Below are 23,137 nucleotides of genomic sequence, written 5' to 3' on the forward strand. Positions count from 1 at the left end.
GTGGACGCAGTTATGTCTAAAGCTAATTGCTTAATACTAAAAATCAAATGATATCTGGTAAAATAAATCAAGTTCAATTTAAACTTAAAAAAATAGAGTTGGGTAAAGAGGTCGTGTGTGTGTGTGTGTGTGTGTGTGTGTGTGTGTGTGTGTGTGTGTGTCACCTAACCTAGCCTGTCAGGGAGCACTTTAAAATTTATATGTAGCTATTGCAGTTTGTTCAGTTTCTCCATTGATTCTGCCACTTTACTATGGTAGATGACCAGTACTAGTGTGTCCTTTGCTGTGGATAGATGGACAGGTAAGCAGATGAGTAATTGGTGGGCAGGTGAATAAGTAGGATGGGGCTGGTGAGTAAGTCGGATGGTGGCTGTGAGAATGTGCTTGGTAGATCAGTGGATAGAGAAAAAGTCGGTGGATACTGGATGAGTGGGTGGATGGATGGATGGATACTGTGTAAGTGAGTAGCTGGATAGGTGGATGAATGCTGTATAAATGAGTGGGTGGATAAGTGGATGAATGCTCTATAAATGAGTGGATGGATAGATGGATGGATACTGTACAAGGGGATGAGAGGATAGACGGTTGAATAGGCAGGTTCGTCTCAAGGCACAGAAGATTGGCAACACATCATAAAAACAGAACGAAGCACAACCACTTGTTACATTCTAAATTGACCTTAAATGACAGACCCTAACAACTTCAAGTGAACACAGTATTCCTCACCCTTACTATGCTGACCTTTGACCTCTGACCTCTGAGATAATAAGAAAATAGTAGAAATCATATAAATGTAATGATCATCAAAACTACATTGTTAAATTGGTGTTGAAATTAGCCAGAATAGAAAGACGTAACAGGCGTTAAAACCTAATAATTTGGGGATATCTTTTGACCTTTGAACTTTAACCTCTATGAAATTAAACAAAAATAACTTACTCAATTTTACTTTGTTACAGTATTTGAAGGTTATTGTAAGGCATAATTTAACCTGACTTATTGACTTATATAATTATAAACTGTATTATTTTTTTACAGTATGAACTTTGACCTTTTAATAATCGAACTGGTGACTAATAAAAAAAAACTAACTATAGCAAACCAAGATGGACTTAAAATGAACTTAAAACAGATTAACTTAAACGGATTGACTTAACACGGATTAACTTAAAACCGATTGACTTAAAACGGATTAACTTAAAACGGATCGACTTAAAGCGAAGGTATGGTTTAGGGAAGAGAAGAGAAACCTAAAACCTTTAGATGGTTTAACAATAAATAAAACCCAGTACGGAAAGTTCAGTTTATGTTGAGAAAAACCTTGACATTTACTAAAGCTAATCGACTTTGTTTTTAACTGAGGTGGAAAGTACTGTCGTGGGAAGTACTGTCGTGGAAAGTAGTCGTGGCAAGTACTGTCGTGGAAAGTACTGTCGTGGGAAGGTTTATGAATAATGTTGATAAAAGGTGAAAATTCTTACCTTTTGTGTTTAAGATTTAAGAATTCATAGAGGTGGGAGGGTAGAACACACACACACACACACACACACACACACACACACACACACACACACACACACACACACACACACACACACACCTCCCCTATTCTGACGTCTTCACTTTTCAATACCGCGGCCATAAAATGTACCAGAATTTATGGAGTAATTTCCTTGGCTGAGAACCATAACTCAGGAGTGAAGAGTTGCATTAAACCTGTAGTGAAGAAATGATTCCTTCAAGATGTGTGTGTGTGTAGGGGGGGGGGATGAACAGTAATATATACACATGAGAGAGGATTCATCATCATCATCATCATCATCATCATCATTATCCCTAAACAATTACTTGAACGAAATATAAGACGTTGAAGGTGAATTATGTATTAAGTGATTATTTACGTAAACAAAACAAAAAACAAAAAAAAATGAAGAAAAAAAAGATGGGTAGAATAAGACCCAAACATCAATATAAATCTTAGGTAATCACTATGACTCTTTGATTTACTGGAGCCAATGTCTTCTTCCTGTTCCTCTTTTTCCTTCCTTCCTTCCTTCTTCCTCTCCTTCATTCTTCTCTTTCTTCTTCTCTTTCTTCTTTCCTTCTTCTCCTTCCTTCCTTTTTCCTCCTCCTCCATTCTTTTTTTTTCTCTTTCCTTCCTTCCTCCTCCTTCATTCTTCTCTTTCTCCTTCCTTCCTTCCTTCTCCTACATTCTTCTTTTCTCCTTCCTTCTTCCTCCTCCTCCTCCTTCATTCTTCTTTTTCTCCTTCATTCCTTCCTTCCTTATTTCTCATTCCTGTCTCCTTAAATTTCCTCCTCCTTCCTTCCTTCCTTCTTCTCCTCCGTCTTTCTTCTCCCCTTCTACCTCCTCCTTACTTCTCCATCCTTCTCTCTCACACTTATTCCCTCTCTCCGTCCTGTTCTGCTTTCTCTTCCTATTACTCTCCTCTAATTTTATTCCTTCTCCCCTTCTTCATTTTTCTATTCTCTATTCCTTTTCCTTCGTTAATGATATTCATCTCTACATTCTTCATCTTTTCCTTCTCCTCTCCTTCTTTCTCCCCCTTTCTTCTTCTCCTCCATCTCCTCTTCCTCCCAACTTCCTTTTCCATCTCCTTCGTGTCTCCTTCCTTCTTGCCTCCTTCTTTCTCCTACTCCATCTCTTCCTTCCTTCCTTCCTTCCTTCCTCCTCTAATCTATCACTTTTACGTACCAAATAAAGTCTGTCTGTGTGTAAATCCGTCCACGTCTGTTTGTTTACCTGTCAGCATGCTTCTCTTTTTCCGTCTGTTCTGTGTGTGTCTGTTCAGGTGTGTGTGTGTGTGTGTGTGTGTGTGTGTGTGTTTATGTGTCTGGTATGTCTCTTGCTTACTTTAAAGTTTTAGTTTGGGTGTGTCGACCTCTCTGTTCCTGCTTTCCTTTTTCTTTCTCTGTCTGTTTCATTTCTCCCATTCTCTTTTATCTATCTCTTTTTCCTCTCAACTTCTCTCTCATTCCTTGTCTTTCGTTTTTTTATCTCTCCTTTCTCTCTCTCTCTCTCACCCCATACCAGAAAGAGGGAGGGAGAGAAGAAAGGGGAAGGGGCGGAAGGGAGGGAAGTAGGGAGAGAGGGAGGGAGGACACAGGTATGGTTCAGGGAGGTGAGTCGCGCAGGTGTAAATTACTCCACCACCACCACCAACCTCTTTCCCTTCCACCTGCCTCTCCCATCCACTCTCACACGCACCCTAACTCACTCTCTCTCAGGTGTATTCCCATTCCTTCTTTATGTCCTCCTACACGCACTCACTCACTTCACATAAGCTCTCCTTGCTTCTCTTCTCCCCTCTCTTCTCTTTCTACCATCCCCCTTTTCCTTACTCCCTGTCTCTTCTCAATCGTTTCCTCCCTGCCCTCTCCTCTTCCCTCTCCTATCTCAAGTCCCCCTTTTCCTCCCCCCTCACTCCTCTCCCTCTCAGATCTCTCCCATCCCTTCTCCCTCTCAGATTGTTTCCCCCCTTTCTGAACCTTTCCCCTCAGATCCCTTTCCAACCCCTCTTTCCTTCCCTTCCCAATAATTGTTGTCCCTCTCACTCCCCTGGTTTTCCGCTCTCCTGACACCTCCCTTTCCACCTCCTTTCTCCACTTCTCCTTTCTCTCTCCATCATTCCTCTCCGATTCTCCTTCTTATGCTCTCCATCATTTCTCTCCCCCTCTTTCACCCCCTCTCCTTCCCTTTCCTTCTTTCTCTCTCTCTTCCTCACCTTTTCCCCTTTTCCATCGTCCTCTCTCCCTTCCTCCCTCTTTTACTCCATCCCCTCTTCCTCTCTCATCCTCTCCATCACCTCTCTCCCTCTCTCCCCTCCCTCTCCCCTCTTGTTTATCGCCGGGGGAGGATTTACTGCCTATTACCGACACAACTTGGACGCGTACAATGCCTGGACTCTTTAAAACTCTCACAACTGGGACTCGCTATGAATTCTCCGCTAAATTTACGACGCGGTTCAACTTACACCTTGGAGACCAGCGCCACCCTACCCACACCCCCCCCCCCTCTCTCCCCTCCTCCCGTACCCGCTGACCTTGGCAACACTGCTTTTATGGGAGTCTTGCTGCTGTGCTTGGTAATGTTGCTTTTTGTATTGGATTTTGTTGGGTATTGGTAACACTTTTCTTAGTGGTTTTTCCTGTGTTTGGTAAAAAAATAAAATAAATAATAGTCTGTTGTTGATTTTTTGGGGGTAAATATGCTCTTGTTTTTGCTCTGTTGTGCTTGGTAACACTGCTTTTGGAATAGTCTACTGATGTTGGTAACGCTAAGGGTCTCATGGTGTTTGGGTGTTGGTAACGTTGTTAAGTGTGTTTGTATGTATTTTTCGCTAAGGGTCTCATGGTGTTTGGGTGTTGGTAACGTTGTTAAGTGTGTTTGTATGTATTTTTCTAGAATAAACTTACAGATCTGGCAACACTGCACTTTGGAAAGGTATTGTGATAACATAATCGTCACAAGTTAAAGTTTTCCTAGATTTTTAGGAGAACTGTTTGGTATTGGTAACACTTATTTTATTTCGATTAATTACAGGGTGTTGGTAACGCTGCTGCTGTGTTGGCTCTTGTGAGTTGGTAATTCTGGTACAAATACAATGCTCAGTTATTGGTAACGCTGGTACTAACATTATTGGTAACGCTGGTACTAACATTATTGGTAACGCTGGTACTAACATTATTGGTAACGCTGGTACTAACATTATTGGTAACGCTGGTACTAACACCAATATTGGTAACGCTGGTACTAACATTATTGGTAACGCTGGTACTAACAACAATATTGGTAGCGCTAATGTCAACATAAAATTGGGTGTTGGTAAAACTGGCAACACTATTGGTAACACTGTTCATTGCAAAATTCTGGAATGTTGGTAATACTGTTCCTGACCCAGTGGTGCGGCGTTGGCAACACTACTGCTTGCATAATCTGGGTGTGCTTGGTGAGGCTGGGATAGGCTACTGTCCAGGGGGCCTCAACCTGACTAAACAGGCCCCAACCTAACCAAACAGGCCCCAACCTAACCAAACAGGCCCCAACCTAACCAAACAGGCCCCAACCTAACCAAACAGGCCCCAACCTAACCAAACAGGCCCCAACCTAACCAAACAGACCCCAACCTAACCAAACAGGCCCCAACCTAACCAAACAGGCCCCAACCTAACCAAACAGGCCCCAACCTAACCAAACAGGCCCCAACCTAACCAAACCTAATCATTAAATTTGGGGTTCAATTGGACTTAAGACCATCATGGCTGGACCCTAATTTGAAAAGGTAGGTTAGGTTAGGTTAGGTTAGGTTAGGTTAGGTTAGGTTAGGTTAAGTTAGATTAGATTAAGTTAAGTTAGGTTACGCTTAGGGTAATTTGGGGCCTATCATGACTAGGCCCAATGTGAATAGTTAAAGTAGGTTTGGTTCACTAGGGTCTAAGAGGACTGCGGTCGAATCGAACTTGGGCCTAAAAGGACGGATTTCATAGAAGAGAGGCCTACTACCCTGGGGTCTAATAGAGAGGCCTACTACCCTGGGGTCTAATAGAGAGGCCTACTACCCTGGGGTCTAATAGGACTGAGGACATTTGTCTGGTCCTCATACTGGCAACACCGCTTAGCTCTTTGTGTCAGCTGGTGGTGTAAGTAAACGTTGGCAACACTGAGCCCGACACAGTTCAATAATGTTGTTAAACCAACACTTGCTGCTGCTGACACAGTCTTGAGGTGTTGGTAGTGCTGCTGCTGACACAGTCTTGAGGTGTTGGCAGTGCTGCTGCTGACACAGTCTTGAGGTGTTGGCAGTGCTGCTGCTGACACAGTCTTGAGGTGTTGGTAGTGCTGCTGCTGACAAAGTCTTGAGGTGTTGGCAGTGCTGCTGCTGACACAGTCTTGAGGTGTTGGCAGTGCTGCTGCTGACACAGTCTTGAGGTGTTGGTAGTGCTGCTGCTGACACAGTCTTGAGGTGTTGGCAGTGCTGCTGCTGACACTTGAGGTGTTGGCAGTGCTGCTGCTGACACTTGAGGTGTTGGTAGCACTATTCTTGACTCAGTTCAGGAGTGTTTGGCCCAAGCAAGTCAGGGGTGCAGTGAGGTGCCCGTGACGTGAGTGGACTAGGGGCATGGAGGAAAATTTATCTCCGTCACTCAGTTAAGCCATAAATAAGTCAGTCAATGAATCAGTAAGTCAGTCAATCAGTCAGTCAAAAGAGGCGGTTATAGAGCTAACAAACGCAGCTATGACCAAAACATTTCATCTACACTACAGTATTGCCAGAGGTCACATCTTACAAGTTACACTACAAGACGCGTGCAGCAACTTACATGAACAGGTGACCAAATCTGCCGCCAGCGTTAACCTCCGAGAGACGACTGGACAATCACAAGAAGATCAAGTTGTTATATACTGAACAATTATTAGTTATGAGTACCTGTAACAACGACCATTAACCCAGGTGAGTCAGTGTTGGTTATTGTACCTAAGTGGTTGGGTTATGTGTGCATGTATGTATGTATGTATGTATGTATGTAGTGTGTATGTTTTGTCTGTATGTGTGTGTGTGTGTGTTTATTAATATACTGTACGTGTGTCCGTGTGCGTGTGAGCTGTCGCAGGGGGTCACGCTACCTACGGAGACAGACAGGTAAGATATGGCCTCACGCTGTATTGTACACCACCACTACTACCACGACCACCACGAACTCCAACGACCACCACCACGACCACCACGATCAGACCACTACCACCACGACCACCACCACGATCAGACCACTGCCACCACCACGATCAGACCACGACCACCACCACGATCAGATCACTACCACCACTACCACCACCACGATCAGACCACTGCCACCACCACGATCAGACCACGACCACCACCACGATCAGACCACTACCACCACTACCACCACCACGACCAGACCACTGCCACCACCACGATCAGACAAACCACCACCACCGGACCACCTCCGTGTGAAGACCTCTCTACACAGGCCTCAACAAAACGCAGTCTCACACCGTCTGTACTCCCTTAGCAGGCGCAGGTGCCGGTGGTTGAGTGTACACAACGCTCACTTCCTATCCAAAATGCTGATATTTCAAACCCTGAACACACCCAGTCCACCTGTAGCTCTAAATGAACACCTAACTTTACAATTGGAAAAATGAAGACGGTCGAGTGCAGTACCGGCCATACTACCTCCTGACGATGCTGTAACCATACTGTCCCAAACTGTCCCATTCAAGCTTAGGGCACCCACGTTTCGTTCACTCCTCCAATAGTAGTATATGAACGTGATGATCGAGCCTACCTTCCTACCTGGACAAGACCACCACGAGAGAGAGAGAGAGAGAGAGAGAGAGAGAGAGAGAGAGAGAGAGAGAGAGAGAGAGAGAGAGAGAACAACTCTGTAGGCACGCCATGTTCTTTCCATTAAAACTTATAATAACATGTAACGGCGTCCCACATTACGTTTACAATTATCGTAGCCGTAATAACACTTGAACATAGTGGTGTAAGAAGCTATTATACACACACACTAACAATGTCTTTATTACAACACACAAGTGATTTTACACACACACACACACACACACACACACACACACACACACACACAATATGGCCCCGTGCATTATATAGAATTCATATAGATAATTAATTCCTCTATAAAGTTTCTTATTTATAACTGTTTGTATCTAATTTTCTGCGTATGTATGTATGTATGTATGTATGTATGAACTAAGAGATAATACTTTACATTGGAATATAAAGAGATATTGTGTTCAGGTAAAGGTAATGTTCTCTCAGTTTCCACCCCCTTCTTCTCTCCTGTTGTCTCTCATCTGTTCCCTCTCATCTGGCCATAACAATACGGCCCACTCAGCCCCTCTCATCCCCCTCTCATCACCCATCTACTCGAAAAGTCGTCCATTGGCATCGGTGTTAAAGTCAGCTGATGAATGAAATTACCGATAATCCAGCAATTAAGAAGGACCCCTGGTGAGGTGATCCCAGAGATTAAGAGCAGCCATAGGTAGGGAGGACGGACGGACGGACGGACGGACGGATGGACAGACGGAGCTCTCGACGTTTTAAAACTTTCCACCGATTACACTGCCCTGCATAGTTTTTGAGGTTTGTGTATTATTAAGCTTTTCTGGGTGTATTTTGCATGCTGATCTCAAAAATCTTATCCATTTTGCTCAATCAGGTCAGAATTTTGTGCTATAGCATTTTAAGCGGAGATTCAGGTAAAATATTGGCATTTTTCGCTCAAAATGGGGTCCTCATATTCGTTCATTAAAAAAATCATCCGAGACATTGGCAAGCCTCACAGAAAAGATTTTGGTCAGTTTTAATGCCCTTACGATGCATTTAAATACACCCACGTGCTCGCCGGCCATTTAAATGTCCGCCGTGACGCAAAGGAAAAGAGTATATGTCCGTGTTTTTTTGCATATATTTTTTCACAATTAAATTTCTTTTTCATCTGGTGGTACATGGCATGTTTCCTCTGTCTGTGGGATAGTCGAGCAGACAAGCAGCACTACATGCAATGTGACTGGCCTGCAAGAAGTGGACTTACTCCAGGTTCTCACAATGTTGTTGCCCATGCTCTGGTGAATCCGCAGAACATTCTTCTTCCGCCACTGCACATCAAGCTCGGTCTGTTCAAAAACTTTGTAAAGGCACTGGACAAAAAAAGCCAGGCTTTCAATTTTCTGAAAGAAAAATTTCCAAAAGTCAGTGAGGCAAAGCTGAATGCAGGAATTTTTGATGGCCCTCAGATCAGAGAGCTTTTCAAAGATCCCAAGTTTGATTGCAGCATGGATGTAAATGAGAAGAAAGCCTGGCATGCCTTTAAGTCTATTGTCTCCAATTTTCTTGGCAACTACAGAAGTCCAGAGTATGAACGAGTTCTTGAGGACCTACTTCTGAGCTACAAAGTTCTTGGTGCGTCCATCAAGATGCACTTCCTCAGCTCCCACTTGGACTACTTTCCAAAGAACTGTGGTGATGTGAGTGAGGAACAAGGAGAACGCTTCCATCAAGATATCCGTGTAATGGAGGAGCGGTACCAGGGTCGCTGGGATATCAACATGCTCGCCGACTACTGTTGGTGTCTGAAACGGGACGCCCCAGACACCAACCACCAAAGAAATTCTCTGCGACAGCCATTTATGCATGTCTAACTGTAAAGGCATCTATGTAGTTGACATATTTTGGTCCTATGTGTTGTGATTACATTTCTTATGATATATTTTGCATAAAAATTTTAACATCATATTTAAGAATTTCGATTTTTTCCTAATTCCCATAGCATAAAAATCTGACCTGATTGGGCAAAATGAATGGCATTTTTGGAATCAGCACGCAAAATACATAAAGAATCAGCTAAGAAACCCCGCACCTCATGAATTTTTTTTCAAATGCAGCCCAGTGTTATGGAAGTTAGATAACAAGGGAGCCAACGCTTCGACAATTCACAAGACTTTTAAGAATGTTTATATCTAATTTGTTTTTACTTTTTTAAACAAATAAACACTTCCTCATTATGTCGCTGATTTATCTGTTTTTGTTCATTTGCTTTTGTTTATTTGTTTTATTTGTCTACAATGATACATGATCCTCAGAGGTAAACAATAGTGTGAATGATTATTGTTTTCTGCTGTCGTGGAAATAAATACTGGCAGGTGTAATAATAATAATAATAATAATAATAATAATAATAATAATAATAATAATAATAAAAATAATAATAATAATAATAATAATAAAAATACAAATAATAATACTGTATTTCTTCTCTGATGGTGTGTGTGTGTGTGTGTGTTCCCTGTTTATCTGCATCTCTCTCTCTCCTTTTCTCCCTTTATCCCTTTCTCCTCTCAGCTAGCCTACAGTATCTCCCTTCTCATTAACCTACTCCCTTTTTATCACTCCATTCCCCTCTCCCTTTCCCTCTCACAACCCCTCTTACTTCTCCACTCACCTTTCCCTTTCTCCTATCTCACTAAAACTCTTCCATTTCATATCTCTCTCTCTCTCTCTCTCTCTCTCTCCCTCCCGTTTCCCCCACCTCATTCCCCTTTCATTAACCCTTTCCCTCCTCTCAATACACCACTCCCCTCTTATGTTCTAACCCCCTCCCCCTTTCCCACTCTGACCTACATTCCTCCCTTTTTACCACACATAACAGCCCTCTCCACCATCCCACTCCTCTCCCCAACTACCACCCCACTCCTCTCCCCAACTACCACCCCACTTTTCCCCAACTACTATCCTCTCCTCTTCCCTCTTGCCACATAATAACAACAACCCTCTCCCTTTGATAGCCCTTATTCCAATCTCCCATCTCACCTAGTTTCCTGCAGGGCGAGAGACCCAGGCTTGCCCTGTGCGATTAGGCAGCATGAAATGAGTTTATGCTAATCTGTGGAGGCGTCAGAAGTTTTGAAGTTAATTTCTCCTTGTTGTGTTAGCCTGCCCCCACCCCCCTTCTTCCCCTGTCTCCCACCCCTCTATTCCCACCCTACTATCTCCTCTATTCCCATCCCACTATCTCCCACCCCACTATCTCCCACCCCACTATCTCCTGACTCCACTATCTCCTGCTTCTATCTCTCGCTGCCCCCTTTCTCCTATCTTTCAATCCTCTATCTCCTAGCATCCTATCTCCTACCTCTATCTCTCACCCCTATCTCCCACCCTCATATCTCCCACTCCTATCTCCCACCCCTATCTCCCACACCATATCCCCCACTCCTATCTCTCAACCCTATCTCCCACACCCTATTCCCACCCCACTATCTCCCACACCCCTTATCTCCCACACCCTATCTCCCACCCCTTATCTCCACTACTATAACGCCATCTCCGAAATCTCTCAGCCCCCCAAGACGCAGGGAAGGATTTTAGACCGAGAATTATTTTCCATTTATTTGTAGCCATAAGGGCGGACGACTAAGACATAGGTACTATAGCCTTGGTAGGGTAGGGTAGGGTAGGGTAGGGTAGGGTAGGGTAGGGTAAGGTATTGTACTATACATAACGATAAGGGCAATTAGGGCAAGGTACAGACCCCCCCCCCCCCTTAGGATACACCAGGTGTCTACAATAACCTTTAGTGATGTCACGCCGATGAATAATAACAGGTTATTGACCACCACACTATGAGGAATGAATAACCTCTCTGATATTTCTTCATCATGGGTTACGGAAATAGCGATAGGCGGATGAATATTTTGTTATTTATAGTTATTTATTTCTTCATTATTCATTTATTTATTTTTCATTATTTTTTTATCTAAACATTTACTCATGTCTTCACTATTTCATTTATTTATTTTTCAGTATCCGTTTATTTATTTATTTTCATTACTCATTTATTTATTTTTCAATATCCATTTTTTTTCTTTTCATTATTATTTTATTTATTTTTTCATTATTCATTTATCAAAGTCCTTCCCGTCCAGTGTTACGGTAAATTAACATAAAGAGATTAATTCAGCCGGGAACAGCTTCTTCTCTACCTCGTATATAGACATAAGGCATCTTGATCATTTAATACCACTTTATTGGTTCTATTTATAAAGTCGGGATATTCCTCGCTTGTATTTATCTCGTTAATATTTACCGAAGAGGTGTATATAATTGATGGTAATTATACCTTTTAATATAACTTTCAGTGTTACTATTAATAAAGTTCTTAATGTCTCTCCTGGTAATATATAATAAAGCACGCAAGCACGCACACACTCACTCCTCACTAACGCACTCACTCACTCACATACGAGGAATTATTTTTTCATGATGAACTTAAACACTAAATCTGGGATAAATTATCTCTTAATAATTTATATAATCTTGAAAATACACCATTGTCACCACCTCTCTCTCTCTCTCTCTCTCTCTCTCTCTCTCTCTCTCTCTCTCTCTCTCTCTCTCGACGCACACAGGCTAAATAAACACTTAACAACGAGACATAAATTGAGATAGTGAATGCGCGTGTCTCTCCCTCCCTCCCCCCTCCGAGTTTCTCCCTCCCCCTCCTCCATGTCTCTCCCCCTGCTTTCCTGGCCCCCTCCTTCCCCCCCCCCCCATCACTTCACCTGGTCATGTTACCCAACGATTAGTTCCACAGTCACACTAATTGTTTCTATAACAGAAGCAGCCGGACGACCCCACCCCCTCCTCTTCTTATGCCACTTTTCCCCCTCCCTAGTGCGCCACCTCCCTCCTTCTTCCCTCCCTATTAGCGCCACCCCCTCCCTTCCCTATTACCACCACCTCCTCCTCCCCTAACCGCCTCCCTCCACCCTCCCTAACCACCCCTCCCTCCACCCTCCCTAACCACCCCTCCCTCCACCCTCTAACCACCCCTCCCTCCACCCCTCCCTTAACCACCCCTCCCTCCACCCTCCCCTAATCGCCCCTCCCTCCTCCCTGCCCATTACCGCGTCTCTGTCACTCTAATGAACTAGCTTGTTACCGTCCTCCTGTTTTCATCTTTTGTTAATATGTGGTCAAGGGTCACACTCCCTCACGTATTAATTACTATTGGAGTGATTTTCATTTGCTAGTGTTTTATTTTTTTGGTTTTGTTCCTGGTTGTCATGGAGATATAGAGACTTAAGGTGTGTTTGTTGTGGGGATGTGTTTGTTGTGGGGATGTGTTTGTTGTGAGGGTGTGTGTTTTTTGTGAAGATGTGTTTGTTATGAGGATGTATTTGCTTGAATCTAAAACAAACTACAAAGTATATTTCTGTTTTATTTTTGTATTTCTTTATGTAACTAAAGAATATATTTATAGTATGTGTTCATATAATTCTTCACTATATCGACGTATATATCACTGTTATTCTATTTATACCAACAAATATAAAAATTATATAAACAAATTCTCCATAATTCAATCTGGAAATAAATACTAAAAACAAGTCACTACTACTGAGAAATTGTCAATATAAAATCAAAGTAAAATATGAGGGCAGTCACGTTCACTTGTCACGTGTAATTTATTCTTAAAAAAATTTACCTTCTTCATTAACGTCTCAATTAGTTCAATGATTAGGCCGCAAAAACCTAAAACAGACCTTAATTTTTTTTTTGTCATCATTTGCCAGGTGGGAGAGAAGGGAGGAGGAGGGAGGGTAATTACCATGTCCGGCAGAGATAACAGGTACGACACCTTAATTAACCCCTGTAATATGTTATTCTATTTGGATGTCACTTTTATCATCATTAGTCAAATTATTTTTTTCTAGGGTAACTAATCAAGGTAATTAATGTGTCTTGGTATGGCACACATCAAGGTAATTCTTTGTCTTATATTACGAGATAAAATTTGAAAATGAGTCTTATTTTCAGAGGCTTATTTGTGTTAACATGTACTAATAGACTCACCTCACGCCTCTCTTGATCGTAATTACCATCGCCTCTTCATTAACAGGTGAGTCAACGATCGCTAGTGAGGTCAAACAAGTTACCTCAGGTGCGGTGAGTCACGGGGGAAAGGAGGTGGAGGGGGTGAGCTACTCGTTTGTGGGGGGAGTAGGTGGAGGGGGTGAGCTACTCGTTTGTGGGGGGAGTAGGTGGAGATTCACGTACTCGTTTGGAGGGGTCGTAGGTGAAGGTTGTGTTACTCGCCAGGGGACGGGGGGAGTAGGTACATAAGAAAATAAGGAGTCTGCAATAGGCCGGTTGGCCTGTGCATGGCAGCTCTTGTCGAGAGTTACCACCACTCTCTATCATTCATGAATCTATCTAGCCTCCTTTTATAACTTTCCAGCGTTCCAGCACTTACTACAAAGTTGCTAAGCTTGTTCCACTCTTCCATCACCCTATTTGTGAACCAGTTCCTTCCTATCTCCCTCCTAAACCTAAACGTATCCAACTTAAATCCGTTGCTACGAGTCCTGTCCTGCTCGGATATTATAAGAACTTTATCTATATCGCCTTTATTGATTCCTTTCACCCACTCTTCGTAGAGGGTGTGTTACTCGCCAGGGGTGGAGTAGGTGGAGGGTGTGTTACTCGCTAATGGTGAAGTACTCGCTCGAGGGAGGGGGTGGGGGTGGGGGGGGGGCGTGTATGCTACTCCACACGGGTTTGTCTTCTTGTTACTCGTCTTTATTTTTTAACTATTGACAAAGATTTTTGTGAGATGTGGCAACTCTGTAGAACGTTTATCTAACGTCCTTAGTCTGACTATTCTTGTGAGGTTCCTTAGGGCCATTCCAGCAGTTTTAATACGATGTAAACAAACACATAGTTGCCACATCTCATAAAACACACCAGCCAATGTACCAGGTATAAGTGCAGGCGACTGTACATGTCCCCCAACAGAATTACGATATACCTACGATAAAACAACACCTGACAAGCAACCTGAGGAGCCTTGACGCTGATAATCTTGCAGGAGAAACACGACAGAGGACATCCAAAGAAAGGCCTTCGACAACCCTAACAGGATGACAAATATTAAGACAAGAGGTTACAGTTTTAAGTTGGCTAAGTTGAACTGCAAAACGTATATAAGGAAGTACTTGTTCCAGCAGAGATGGTAAACCTATATGAAACACCGAGGAAGCGAGAACAAGCAGTCGGCCTCGAGAAAAAACTGTACCTTTAATCTCCCCTTTTCCATTCTTTCGTTTTCTGTCACAACACTTTCTTTCCCACCTTCTGCTTCCTTCTTCTTGCTTTGGCTGTTGTTTTTTCTCTCTTCTTCTTCTTCTTCTTCTTCTTCTTCTTCTTCTTCTTCAGGATGCTCTACATTCTTTCTCTCTCCTTCTTTATAAATCCTACCGCCCCTCCATCCTTTTAACAATCTCTATGTATGCCTTCAAAACCCCTTCCCTCTTCGTCAACACCTGATGCATGTTTACTCAATCGCCCTCTGTCCTTCCCACAACTTGTTACGATTTCTCCCTCCTACTCCTCCCTCCTACTCCTCTTCCTCCTGCTCCTCCTCTATTTTCTAATCCTTCCCTCGCTCTCCAAAAATTGCCTTCAAACACCTTCCCCCTTCCCTCCTGTCCGTTCCCTCACGCACACTTCACTCTCCCTCTCAAAACGTGTTACGTCCTCCCTCTTCCCCTTCCACCACACCTCCAAAACATATCTTCTTTCACTGAACCATTTGCTGTTTCTCTGTTTCTTCTCTTTCGTCTCTTCTTCACTCTGCCACATCTTCGTAAGGCTCTTTTTCTAACTTTATGGCCTATCTCCCACTCCCTAAACTCCCTCCCACAATCCCCCGACCACTCTCACAATCCCCCGACCACTCTCACAATCCCCCGACCACTCTCACAATCCCCCGACCACTCTCACAATCCCCCGACCACTCCACAATCCCCCGACCACTCCCAATCCCCGACCACTCCCACAATCCCCAGACCCCTTTCCACACTCCAAAAAACCTTTATCTCACAATCCATCAACCTCCTCTTCCTCATACTCTTTAAACCTCTTCCTCTCCACCTCTTCTTCCCCCTCCTCCTCCCCCTACTCCATCTTCAACTACCACTCATTAGACTAGCCGTGTCTATTGGCAGGTAGAGCCTCCTTCAGCCATCCACATAATGAGGTATATTAATTGTAGGAGCTCATTTGCACCGTAGGACTCCCAAGTACCTTTAGAGGCAGGTGAAGCTGTTGATTGTCTCGACTCACTGCTTCGGATCTCGCGCTTCGGATCTCGTGCTTCGAATAGGACGGCGTTAAAGACGGGTTATGTTAATGACGTGGAAGCGATTCAGAAAAAGCGTATAATAATGTTTTTATGGCAGGTTATTATTATTATTATTACTATTATTATTATTATTATTATTATTATTATTATTATTATTACTGTTTGTTTATCATCTAGATGGATGTGTTATAAGTAGTTGTATTAATGGGTTGAAAATAACAAGGGGTGAATTTATTTATGATTAATAGTTATTATTTTATAGCTATCAAGAAATTAACTAACCGAGTGTATTGATACCCTTAAGTATGATTAATTAGGCCAGAGTGTAAGATATAACGATCACCTTGAGTACGATTCTAACCCCTTGAGTACGATGAAATAGCCGATTAAGATATATTAAAACCCTTGAGTACAATGATTTAATTTCTTGAGTATGATGAGCTAACCATATGAGAACGATGATTTAACTCCTTGAATACAATGATATAACCCTTTGGAGTATAATGACTTAACCCCGTGAGTACGATGAAAACCATTGCAGTATGATAACTTAACCTCTGGAGTACAATGGCTTAACTCCTTGAGTACGATGACGTAACACATCTGAGAACGATGATTTAAGCATTTGAGTACAATGGCTTAACCTTTAGTAAATTTATTTCACCCCTTTGAGTACGATGAGTTAACCCCGTAAGTGTAGTGATTTAACCCTTTGAGTATAAGAAGTTAAGTCATCGTACTCAAGAAATTAAGTCATCGTACTCAAGGGGTTACAGACTTAATAAGAATAAAAAAAAAATCATTAATTCTTTTTACTGAAAATATTAATAATTTCAAAAGATTTTACATATATATAAAAAAAATATAATAAATAATAAAAAAATAAAACACTTGGATGTCAACAGATGATCTAAACAAACGGCTGTAGAAACAAGGTTTATTTTCTCATACACAAAAATCCTTTGTCAGATGCATTTTTTCCCTTTTTCCATTTATTTATTTTTATTTTCTACTTGAGACGATTCCAGACATATTTTATCTTTCTTCCCCTCAAGTTCTAATTTGCATCTCATCCAAGGGGGTGGAAAGGAGGGGGTAGGGGTGAGGGGTAGAGGAGGAGGGGTAGGTGGGAAAGGGGTAGATGGGAAAGGGGTGCGTTAAGGAGAGGGGGTGGTGGAGTGGGGAGAGGGGTGGGAAGAGGGAGTGGGAGAGGAGGTAGGTGGGACAGGGGGGGGTAGGGAGTGGGGAGAGGGGTTAGGTGGGGGGTAGGTGGGAGGGGGTAGTGGGAGAGAGTGCAGGTGGGAGAGGGGGTAGGTGGGGAGGAGGAGGAGAAGAAGAGGAAGAGGGTTGTAATAAATGATGGTTTCCTCCTTCTGAAAGTAAGTTTTCATGCTTCCTTCAGCCGTTAAGTCAGGGTTGCAGTGGTAATTCTCTCTCTCTCTCTCTCTCTCTCTCTCTCTCTCTCTCTCTCTCTCACCACGCTTAATCTCCGCCACTTCCCAAACGCTGTCCCCTCACCGTGTACACTATCTATCGGCCCTCCTCCTCCTCCTCCCTTTCCCTCTCTCTCATACCATCAATTTATCCGTTATTGCATTTCCTAAATTAGCTCCCCTGTTGGCTACCCTCAATCTTATCTCCCTCAGATTGTAATTCTTTATTTATTTCTCTCTCACTCTCTCTATTTCTCTATTTCTCTTTTTCTCTCTATATTTTTTTACCTCATTCTCATTTTATCAATCTCTCTCTCTCTCTCTCTCTCTCTCTCTCTCTCTACCTTTCTTTTCATATTATCCTTTCCATCATTTCTCTCCATATTGCCACACCTCTTCCTCCACACTCTCCCTCCTCTTCCATTCACACAATCTCCCCTCTTCACTCCCATCTATATTGCCCCTCTCCTCCCCTTCCCTTCAGTGCCCCTTCTTTCCTTTCCCTTCACTCCATCTCCCTTTCAATAAGTTCCCTTCCCATTCACTCTCTCCTCTTCTTATCTCTCCTGTCCCTTTCCACTTTCTTTCATCATTATTCATTCTAATTCTTCTTCTCTATCCACTTCTCATCCATCCTTCTTCCCCTCTTCTCTATCTCTCTATTCCCTTCTTCTCCATTTACCTCTCTCTCTCTCTCTCTCTCTCTCTCTCTCTCTCTTCTGAATCTACCTCTCTTTTCCACCCCCGTTTCTCTCTCTCTTTCTCTTCTCCTCTTCTCAACCTCTACCATTCTCTTATTCTCTTTTCCATCTCTCACTTTCTCGTCTTGTCTCTTCCCCCTCTTCTCCTAACCTCACTCTCTTCCCCTCTCCCTCTTTCTTAATCCCTCCCTATCCACTAATCCCTACTTATCCCTTCCCTAGATACTCTCCCCTCCCTCCCTTCTTCTTCTCGCCCTCTTTCTCCCCTCCCTTCTTCTTCTTCTCTCCCTCTTTCTCCCTCTCTCATACGTTGGTTCCCCTCACACCAATTTCACCATATTTTCTGCTTCGTCTTTCCCCTTAGGTCAGCCCCCCTCCTCCCCCTGCCCCCCCCCTTCCCCTCCCCTCTCAGGTCATTGGGGTGGCAGAAGAACAGGTGGAGGGAGGGAGGGAGAGAGGGAGGATAGGGAGAAGGGTGTGAGGATAGGATGAAGAGAAGGGGGAATAGGAGATAGCAAAAAGGAGTGGTACGGTGAGGGGATAGGAGGAAGGAGAGGATAGGTGGGAGGAAGAGGTAGAAAGAGGATAGGAAGGTGGGAAGGATAAAGAGGTATTAAGGAGAGATGATGATAGATATGGAAGAGAACAATAATGATGGAGTTTAGGAAGGAAGGAAGGAAGGAAGGAAGGAAGGGAGGGCAGAAGTATGGGAGGATGGTGATGGTGAAGGATGAGGCAGAAGAATGAGGCAGGAGGATGAGGCAGGAGGATGAGGCAGGATAGGGGAGGAGGATGGTGTACACACTTTCACTCCCACCTTAAAACTCTCCCTCCCTCCCTCCCTCCCTCCCTCCCTCCTTCCTTCCTTCCTTCCCTCCCTCCCGCCCCTCCTTCTTCACCTCCTCTGTTCTCCCCATCCTTCCCTACCTCCATCCACTCCCTCCCTCCTTCCTCCCCCCTCCCTCCCTCACAAGACGGCCCTCCTTCCTCTCCACCTGCCTCCTGGCGCGTGGGAGTCCATCAATATCCTTCACTCCCCCGCCGTGTCTATCATCCTTCGCTCTTACTGATTCCTGATTTATCATCGTCTCTTTCTGTCGTATTCTCTCTCTTTGATGTTCACCTGAGATGTTCACCTGAGATGTTCACCTTTGATGTTCACCTGAGATGTTCACCTTAGATGTTCACCTGAGATGTGCACCTGAGATGTTCACCTATGATGTTCACCTGAGATGTGCACCTGAGATGTTCACCTATGATGTTCACCTGAGATGTTCACCTGTGATGTTCACCTGAGATGTTCACCTTTGATGTTCACCTGAGATGTTCACCTTTGATGTTCACCTGTGATGTTCACCTTTGATGTTCACCTGAGATGTTCACCTGTGATGTTAACCTTTGATGTTCACCCTCGTCACTCACAACAGGTAAATTTTTCTCGTTACTCAGCGCAGGTAGAGAACCCTCGTCACTCACAATAACAGGTAGACTTCCCTCGTAACTCACAACATCAGGTAGAGTTCCCTCGTAACTCAAAACAACAGGTATAGTTCCCTCGTCACTCACAACAACAGGTAGAGTTCCCTCGTCACTCATACTATCCTTTCATCATTGTAAACTAACATTATTTTTCCTTAATCCCCTTCATTCATCACCATCTTCCTCCAGCAATATCTTCACCACTCCTCCTGCCCATCTCCACCACTCCTCCTGCCCATCTCCACCACTCCTTCTGCCCATCTCCACCACTCCTCTTGCCCATCTCCACCACTCCTCCTGCCCATCTCCACCACTCCTTCTGCCCATCTCCACCACTCCTGCCCATCTCCCTCATATTACCTCACATCTCCTGCCTCCTCCCCACCCCTCTCCCTACCCTCCTCTGACATGCCCTGAGGGTCAGCTGCAATTAGAGGATCAATTGCAGCATCGCCTATGCAATCAGCCGTATAATTGAATTTAAAGCCAAGCCTCCCGCGAGCCACAGGTAGCTGGCTTGCTTAGACCTCCAGCACCCCCAACCCACCCCTCCCCTCACGCAATGATTGAGGGGAGGGGAGGAGGGAGGGGGAGGGAGGGGGTGGGGGGAGGAGGGGAGGGGGGGAGGAGAGGAAGAGAGGGTAGAAAGGATGGGAGGGAGGGTGAAGGGAGGGGGAGGAGAGAGAGAGAGTAGAAAGGATGGGAGGGAGGATGAAGGGGAGGGAGGGATGAAAACAAGAAGAAGATGGTAGAGAAAGACTTAAGGAGAGGAGTAGCGAAAGAAATAAAGGAAGTGGGGGTGAAAAGACGGACGGGAAGGGGGAGAAGATAGGAAAGGTGAGACAATTGAGAGAAGTGGAGAGAGAGAGAAGGAGAGGTAGGTGAGAGGGGTGGTGGTAGGGGTGGTGGGGTGAGGGGTGAGGGGTGATGGTGAGGGGTGATGAGTGAGGGGTGATGAGTGAGGGGGTGATGAGTGAGGGGTGATGAGGGAGGGGTGAGGAGTGAGGTGTGAGGAGGGTGATGGTGAGGGGTGAGGGAGGGGAGGGTGTGAGGAGGGGTGAGAGTGAGGGGTACTTGGTCACTCTCTGGTAGCTGGACATCATAGACGTAATGGTTTAATTTACTGGGTGGGTGATTTGTAAATGAGGAGGGGAGGGAGGAGAGGGAGGGGAGGGAGGAGGGAGGGAGGGAGGGAGGAGGGAGGGAGGGAGGGAGGGAGGGAGGGAGGGAGGAGGAGGAGGGAGGAGGAGGAGGAGGAGGAGAGGGAGGGAGGGAGGAGGAGGAGGAGGGAGGAGGGGGAGGGAGGAGGGAGGGAGGGAGGGAGGAGAGGAGGGAGGGAGGGAGGGAGGGAGGGAGGGAGTGGTTAGTGTAGGAGTGAACATACAATAGATATACAACATAAATAATGAAGTGTATAAGACATGGGTGTGTGTGTGTGTGTGTGTGTGAAAGGTAAAACAATCCATTAACACACACACACACACACACACGCACACACACACGCACACACACACACACACACACACACACACACAAACCTTACACACCAACAAACACACGGGACACATTTACATATTTATCTCATACGTTCAGCTCACAACGAGTTCTTATAGCCAAGCAAAACCCGGCAATATTCCATGCATATTAAAACACAGATAAACCACCAGAGTGAGTTTATAGACGGGGTTTAGTCGTGAACACACACACACACACACACACACACACACACACATAAAGTAAAATAATTCAATTAACAACTAAAATACCAATTTGTGTCACTTAACTTACATCTATACTGTACAATCATTAGGACAAACGCCAGCACGAGCGATGAAAAGAGCCTGGCGTTTAACATCACCATGGTAACTACGCCAGACGATACATTGAGCTAATACTCGTTTATACTGACGACTTTATTGTTTTCTTTCCAACAAATTACTTACATATACAGGTAAATAAATACGAGAGAGAGAGAGAGAGAGAGAGAGAGAGAGAGAGAGAGAGAGAGAGAGAGAGAGAGAGAGAGAGAGAGAGAGAGAGAGAGGCCCACAAAATAGACTTAAGAGGAATAAACTGATGATATCGATGATAAGTACAATAACCTAAATCATAACCTAACCCACTGGACCATCGAGGTTAGGTTAGGTTAGGTTAAGTTAGGTTATAGGTTAGGTGAGGTGAGGTCAGGTTAGGTTAATCTGGAACATTTGTTGATCAGAAATGTAAAAACAAAAAAAGTTCAATTATCGTCTGTTAAGTTTACAGTCTTGATAACAACAGTAGTAAACCAGCGAGTACAGTAGTTTACGTTAACATGAAGCAAACTTACCACACCACTATTCTGGGGTGAATAATGGCAGCCAGCAGTGGGTGCAGAAAGTACTGTTCAGCTATCAATTGCCGAGCGTAATGCTAGCTGGCACACACACACACACACACACACACACACACACACACACACACACACACACACACACACACACACACACACACACACACACACACACACACACACACACACACCAGCACTTAACTTTCTTCAGGTTTCCCAAAGAGAACGAGATGTGTGTAGACATTCAGGTGTTTATATTGGGTCGTAACTTTAACCCCAGCCACTAGAGGGTCTCCATGTCGCTTCAGGACGCCACTGAGAAACCCCATAGCCTGGCCCTGCGTCTCTGTTAATAATGGTAGTCTCTCGTATAGTAGTCGCCTACCTAACTTTTTAAATCAGTTTCTCTGTCCAATATAATTTCTACATACAGTTGCATCTCTCTAATAACTGAATACATGAATCATTAAACTGAACACCACAGAGACAGAGAATAAACAACCTTTTCCTTTCTGCTTTAAACAACACTATAGTTTCAGCGACCATCAACACAGCTCCTCCACGCTGACAATTGGTCTTCCTCACCGACACAATGTAACCTCAGATAAATCAATATAAACTATTATCCCTCCAATATGTCAGTTTTCAACGTATTAATAATATGTTTTAAATGTGTAATATAGCGAAATATGGCAATAAAATAGAGTAGGGGAGGTGGGTGGTGCGGGAGGATCTATGAAGAAGAAAAACAACTTTGTATTACACTTCCGTAGGTTGGTTCTAGGGCCGGGGAACAGGAGGTGCCCTGGGCGGAGATGGTGGTGGTGGTGGTGGTGGGGAAATCCATCTCTAGGATATCAAATAAAGGCGAACGGTTCACTTCTGGCCTGCGGAGGTAATATTGCAATGGAGATGCTCAGGATTCAGTAATATATATTCCGCAATTTGATTTATCCGGCCAGAATAGTCTCAGGGTAACAGAATCCTGACAGCAGTCCAAAGATTTATTTTTATATATGTATTTTTTTATTTTTTTAGAAGTCTGGCATTGTTGTTATTTTTTTTAGTACATTTAGTGACGCTGATTGGTTGGTGCACTCTACAAAGAAAATATTATTGGAACTTTGTTTATATCAGTTTTTAATCTACGTGGGACTAAAATTATACACAGAAAAGACAAAATGGAAAAGATTATAATTGTACATAGAAATTCACACCATAACGGGAGGAGCCTTACGAGCGTTGGATCTTCATAGCAATTTACATGTCTGTCTGATGGTATGTTGATAGCGGGAGAGTTATGGTCGGCCGGAGACGTTTCCAGCATTAGTTCCTAAGGCGCCATATTTAAGAGACGCACTCATGGCACCCGACACTCGCACTCTGTTACACCGAGCACTCACGGCACACACTACTAACAACGTAACACTCACGGCACACACTACTAACCACGTAACACTCACAACACACTCTAC

This window comes from Homarus americanus, unplaced genomic scaffold, assembly GCF_018991925.1.
Source record: "Homarus americanus isolate GMGI-L3 unplaced genomic scaffold, GMGI_Hamer_2.0 scaffold59578, whole genome shotgun sequence".
Lineage (NCBI taxonomy): Eukaryota > Metazoa > Arthropoda > Malacostraca > Decapoda > Nephropidae > Homarus > Homarus americanus.